The 6290-nt window shown below is 50.0% G+C and overlaps 1 non-coding gene across 1 annotated transcript; it reads right to left on the bottom strand.

The window, feature by feature from the left end:
- Nucleotides 1–873: 873 nt before the first annotated feature.
- LOC134931344 (U6 spliceosomal RNA) lies at nucleotides 874–979 on the bottom strand. The gene has a single exon (XR_010179104.1). It is a non-coding gene; the product is annotated as a U6 spliceosomal RNA (small nuclear RNA).
- Nucleotides 980–6290: the final 5311 nt, after the last annotated feature.

Below are 6290 nucleotides of genomic sequence, written 5' to 3'. Positions count from 1 at the left end.
CGTAATACTACGCACACACTCAGCGGCCCCGCACCTGAATCGCTTCCGCTGAAGAAACCGCCGCTGCAGCATGCGTAACTGCTCCCATTCACAAGGAATGGGTACCATAGCCCGAAAACCGTGTCCAACGTACTCCAGTCGGACGCCACGCAGACTCCCTGGTGCCACCAAACCTGCTACCGCAGCATGCACAGCCGCTGCCATCCGCAATGATCATGTACCCTAGCTTAAAACACAAAACAAAGCAAATCCACAGCAGGACCAGCAACTGAAAATGCTGCCGCCGAAGTACCTGCCACCTACAGTATGCGTAGGTGCCCCCATCCGCAAGGAATGGGTACCCCAGCCCTAAAACACCATACAGTGCACTGACCCCAAGGCCCGGCACCCAAAGTGCTGCCGCTGAAGAACTTGCTGCCGCAGCATGCGCAACAGCCCCCAATCTGCAAGGAATGGGTACCATAGCCCGAAAACCTTATCCAATTGCACAGAGGATGTACAGCACACAGATGTCCATCAGCCCAGCACCCGAAGTGCTGCCACTGAAAAACCCGCCGCTGCAGCATGTGCAACAGCCCCAATCCGCAAGGAAACAGGTATCAATAGCCCAAAAAACTTATCCAAATGCACAGCGGCTGTATACCACACATACCCCCAGTAGCACCTAAACGCTGTTACCAAAGAACCCGCCACCGCAGCAGGCATAGCCGCCCCAATCTGCAAGGAATGGGTACCCTGGTCCCCCCACTGCAAGCCCCCGGCGATGGCCGCACCAGACTTGCACTCTAAAAGGGGGGCAACTTGCACTCTAAAAGGGGGGCAACTAATGACCCCGGCCATCCCAATCCATTGCAGAACCTGCAAGTCTACACAGGAAATATGGAACGCTGCACAATTTGCGTGGCATCCTTGCTCAGGGGCCGCACTAATCTTCTCTGTATCGTTCCATTTTCAGTACATGCACTGCCGAACCGACCACCATCTAGGCACCCCCCCATAACACACCACTGAAAGGCAAACCGGAGTACAAAGACGAACCGCCACCGGCAACCAACCCACTGAGCTGGAATTCCCCAATGAAAAAAACGTCGCAAAAGCCAGCCTGAGCAGCGCAACCACACAAACCAGACTATGCCCCACCTGGCTGGACCCAAATGGGACCACCAAACTTCACTGAAGTATACCGAAATTGATGTGCCCACTCAAAAGCTGCAGCCATAGGGTGTTCCGTCGCCCATCACATAAGGGCCACGGATAGCACGAAAGACCTGATAGAGAAGCCAGCCGCAGTAGCACGGAGCGAAAAGAAGTGCCCGCAAGGGCAGACGCCCTGGCTGCCCCAGACCTGCCATCCTGGGGATAAATCCGCAGACAAAGGTCCCCAAAGTACCCAAGGTGACCTAATAAAAACCACCCCACCGGAGCAAACAAACCTACCCAAGCAAGCCAATAAACCCCGGCCATCGGAGCCATCGTCCAGAGCCTGGGAGAAGCCACCCCTAGCCCGTCCAAGGCACTGGACCAACTTGGCCATCTGCCAGACACAAGTCAGACACGAAAAGAAAATTCAACAGCCGTCCCAGGCACCAATGCACGGAATGTAGCAAAGGAAGTAAAACCATGCCTCGCCACCCCAGGTGCCATGCCCGGGTCGCAATGTCAGGAACAAACGTCGCGCCGTCAACTTCTGGGAACCAGACGACATAACAGGTGGAGGGCCGAGAGGGAGGAAGGACGTTGATCATGAAAAACATTAACCACCCCCAGGAAGCGCTCAGAGAAAGAAAACAAGGCCCTGAGCCATCACCGGAAGCGGCATGTAAGAATCCATGCAAAAACGTGCAGAATTAAACCAAACAGGTGAACAGAACAACCAAATGCTCCACAACGGAAAACCCAGAAATAGAAAAACGGAAGAAGGTGAAAAGCGGACGCAACGTCCAGCTCTAATCAGCAGGAAACACGATCGCATTGTCACCCAAACGCAGGGTCAACAGACAGAAAAAACGCTCCCTGCATTAAGCATCCGGAAAGGCAGTAAAAAACAAAACCCATGTGGGTGAGACAAGGGTGACAGAAATGGCACCCACCCGGGAACCTACCGTTAACAGCAGAAGGGCTTTTGAGGCTACTTCCCTGGCCCCTGAAGGAGAGGAAAGTGTAAACAGGACATGTACACTTTACCAAACCAATCATTTAAGCAACAGGGTCTGCCACACGACTGTGGCTGAAATGACTGGTTTGTTTGGGCCCCCACCAAAAAAGAAGCAATCAATCTCTCCTTGCACAAACTGGCTCTAAAGAGGCAAGATGTCGACCTCATCCTCATCCTCCGATTCCTCACCCCTTTGAGTGTGTACAGTACATCCTTCTCCTCACAGAGTACTAATTTGTCCCCACTGGAATCCACCATAACAGGTCCATGTGTACTTTCTGGAGGCAATTGGAGGAATTTATAATTCATTTTGTGAACATCATCTTCTCCACATTTTGTTCAATAAACCTTCTACGCTGATCGCTGACAAGGTTACCAGATGTAATAAACACTCTTTTGGAGTACACACTGGAGGGAGGGCCACTAAGGTAAAATAAAGCCAGTTTGTGCAAGGGCATCAAAATTGCCTCTTTTTCCTGCCAGTATACATACGGACTGTGTGACATGCTTACTTGGATGCTGTCACTCATATAATCCTCCACCATTCTTTCAATGGTGACAGAATCAAATGCAGTGGCAGTAGACATGTTAGTAATCGTTGGCAGGTCCTTCAGTCTAGACCAGATGTCAGCACTCGCTCCTGACTGCCCTGCATCACCGCCAGCGGGTGGGCTAGGAAATATCCTTTTCCTCACAGCCCCAGTTGCGGGAGAAAATGAAGGAGGAGCTGTTGATGGGTCACATTCCGCTTGAGTTGACAATTTTCTCACCAGCAGGTCTTTGAACCTCTGCAGACTTGTGTCTGCTGGAAAGAGAGATACAACATAGGCTTTAAACCTTGGATCGAGCATGTTGGCCAAAATGTAGTGCTCTGATTTCAACAGATTGACCACCCTTGAATCCTGGCAAAGCGAATGAAGGGCTCCATCCAGAAGTCCCACATACTTTGCGGAATCGCTCCATCTTAGCTCCTCCTTAAATTTCTTCAGCTGCTTCTGCAAAAGCCTGATGAGGGGAATGAACTGACTCAAGCTGGCAGTGTCTGAACTGACTTCTTGTGTGGCAAGTTTGAAGGGTTGGAGAACCTTGCACAATATGGAAATCATTCTCCACTGCACTTGAGTCAGGTGCATTCCTCCTATTTTGCCTATATTATAGGTGGATGTATAGGCTTGAATGGCCTTTTGCTGCTCCTCCATACTCTGAAGCATATAAAATGTTGAATTAAACCTCATTACAACCTCTTGCTTCAGGTGATGGCAGGGTAGGTTCAGGAGTGTTCGATGGCGCTCCAGTCTTCGGCACGTGGTGGCTGAATGCCGAAAGTGACACGCAAGTTTTTCGGGCCACCGACAGCATCTCCTGGTGTACTTCAACAGTTACATCTTCAATTTGAATATCAGAAACTGGGCTGTGACTGCTACTTCCAGCTCTTGCAGAGGGCGTGCAAATGGTGGAAGGAGCCACCTCTTCCCATCCAGTGGCCGACACACTTGGACTCTCCTTGGGGATTTGTGATACCATCTTAGAATGAACAGTTCTTTGCTGTGCTTTTTCCAGCTTAAGTCTTATCATTTTTCTAGCAGGAGGATGAGGGCTTCGATCGTCATGAGAAAATGAAGGAGGAGCTGTTGGGTTCACTACGGCTGGCCGGCGGTCGGGCTCCCGGCGACCAGCATCCCGGCGCCGGGAGCCCGACCGCCGGCTTACCGACAGCTTGGCGAGCGCAAATGAGCCCCTTGCGGGCTCGCTGCGCTCGCCACGCTACGGGCACGGTGGCGCGCTACGCGCGCCACACTATTTTATTCTCCCTCTATGGGGGTCGTGGACCCCCACGAGGGAAAATAATTGTCGGTATGCCGGCTGTCGGGCTCCCGGCGCCGGTATACTGAGCGCCGGGAGCCCGACCGCCGGCAAACAGAAGACCACCCGAGCTGTTGATGGGTCACATTCCGCTTGAGTTGACAATTTTCTCACCAGCAGGTCTTTGAACCTCTGCAGACTTGTGTCTGCCGGAAATAGAGATACAACATAAGCTTTAAACCTCGGATCGAACATGTTGGCCAAAATGTAGTACTTTGATTTCAACAGATTGACCAATCTTGAATCCTGGCAAAGTGAATGAAGGGCTCCATCCAGAAGTCCCACATACTTTGCGGAATCGCTCCATCTTAGCTCCTCCTTAAATTTCTTCAGCTGCTTCTGCAAAAGCCTAATGAGGGGAATGACCTGACTCAAGCTGGCAGTGTCTGAACTGACTTCATGTGTGGCAAATTTGAAGGGTTGGAGAACCTTGCACAAGATGGAAATCGTTCTCCACTGCACTTGAGTCAGGAGCATTCCTCCTCCTTTGCCTATATCATAGGTGGATGTATAGGCTTGAATGGCCTTTTGCTGCTCCTCCATCCTCTGAAGCATTTAGAATGTTGAACTCAACCTCGTTACCACCTCTTGCTTCAGGTGATGGCAGGGCAGGTTCAGGAGTGTTTGATAGCGCTCCAGTCTTCGGCACGCGGTGGCTGAATGCCGAAAGTGACACGCACTTTTTCGGGCCACCGACAGCATCTCCTGTATGCCCCTATCATTTTTAAAAAAAATTCTGCACCACCAAATTAATTGTATGTGCAAAACTTGGGACGTGCTGGAATTTGCCAAGATATAATGCACGCACAATATTGGTGGCGTTGTCCAATATCACAAATCCCCAGGAGAGTCTAATTGGGGTAAGCCATTGTACAATGATGTCCCTCAGTTTTTGTAAGAGGTTGTCAACTGTGTGCCTCTTACGGAAAGTGATGATACATAGCGTAGCCTGTCTAGGAACGAGTTGGTATTTTTGAGATGCTGCTACTAGTGCCACTGCTGTTGTTGCTGTGTGAGGCCATACATCTACCCAGTGGGCTGTCACAGTCATATAGTCCTTAGTCTGCCCTGTTCCACTTGTCCACATGTCTGTGGTTAAGTGGACAGTTGGTACAACTGCATTTTTTAGGACACTGAGGACACTTTTTCTCACGTCTCTCGGTATCACCTGCCAAGTGAAGTGGAACCTAGATGGGATTTGGTACCCGGGACACACTACCTCAAACAATTCTTTAAATCCCACTGAACTAATGGCAGATACCGGATGCACATCTAACACCAACATAGCTGTCAAGGCCTCAGTTACTCAGTTATCTGCTTTGCAAAAAGAAGACTGCTGTCATATTTTATGCTCAGTTGAAGTAATACAAGTTGTCTTCCGACAAACGACTCCCAGCAGCAACAACAGCAGCGGCAGCAACAACAGGCATAAAACTCAAGGATCCTCCAGAGGAATCCAGGTTTGGAGAGGACTCCTCAGTCTTGCCAGTGACATGGCCTGAAGGACTACTGATGTTCCTGACTGAGGAGGAAGTTGACGTTGAGGGAGTTGATGGTGTGGCTTGGAGGAGCTTTGGAACAAGAGGAAGAAGGGATTTAGGTGTCATTGGACTGCTTACGCTCTTACCCAAAGTTTCACAACTTGAAACTGACTTCTGATGAATGCACTGCAGGGGACATATAAGGGACGATGTTCCTAGGTGGTCAACATCCTTACCCCTACTAATTACAGATTGACAGAAGCAACACATGGCTTGACACCCGTTGTCCGGATTTGTGGAGAAATAATTCCACACTGAAGAGGTGGCTTTTTTGGTATTTTGCCCAGGCACCACAAAGGGCTTATTCATTCCACGGACAAAAGCTGTCTCCCCTGGTGCCTGATTTAAACAAACCACATCACCATCAGAAATCTCAATGTCAACTTCCTCCTCAGTGCCAGCAACACCCATATCCTCATCCTGGTTTACTTCAACAGTGACATTTTAAATTTGAATATCAGAAACTGGACTGTGGGTGCTACTTCCAGAACTTGCAGAGGGCGTGCAAATGGTGGAAGGAGCCACCTCTTCCCGTCCAGTGTTGGGAAGGTCAGGCACCGCCGACACACTTGAACTCTCCTTGGGGATTTGTGATTCAAACTTAGAATGAACAGTTCTTTGCTGTGCTTTTTCCAACTTAAGTCTTATCATTTTTCTAGCAGGAGAATGAGGGCTTCCATCATCATGTGAAGCTGAAGCACTAGTCGTGAACATAGGCAAGGCCTTAGCCA

The sequence above is a fragment of the Pseudophryne corroboree genome, chromosome 5, assembly GCF_028390025.1.
Source record: "Pseudophryne corroboree isolate aPseCor3 chromosome 5, aPseCor3.hap2, whole genome shotgun sequence".
In the NCBI taxonomy this organism is placed as follows: Eukaryota; Metazoa; Chordata; class Amphibia; order Anura; family Myobatrachidae; genus Pseudophryne; species Pseudophryne corroboree.
This window is presented reverse-complemented; position numbering and strand designations above follow the sequence as displayed.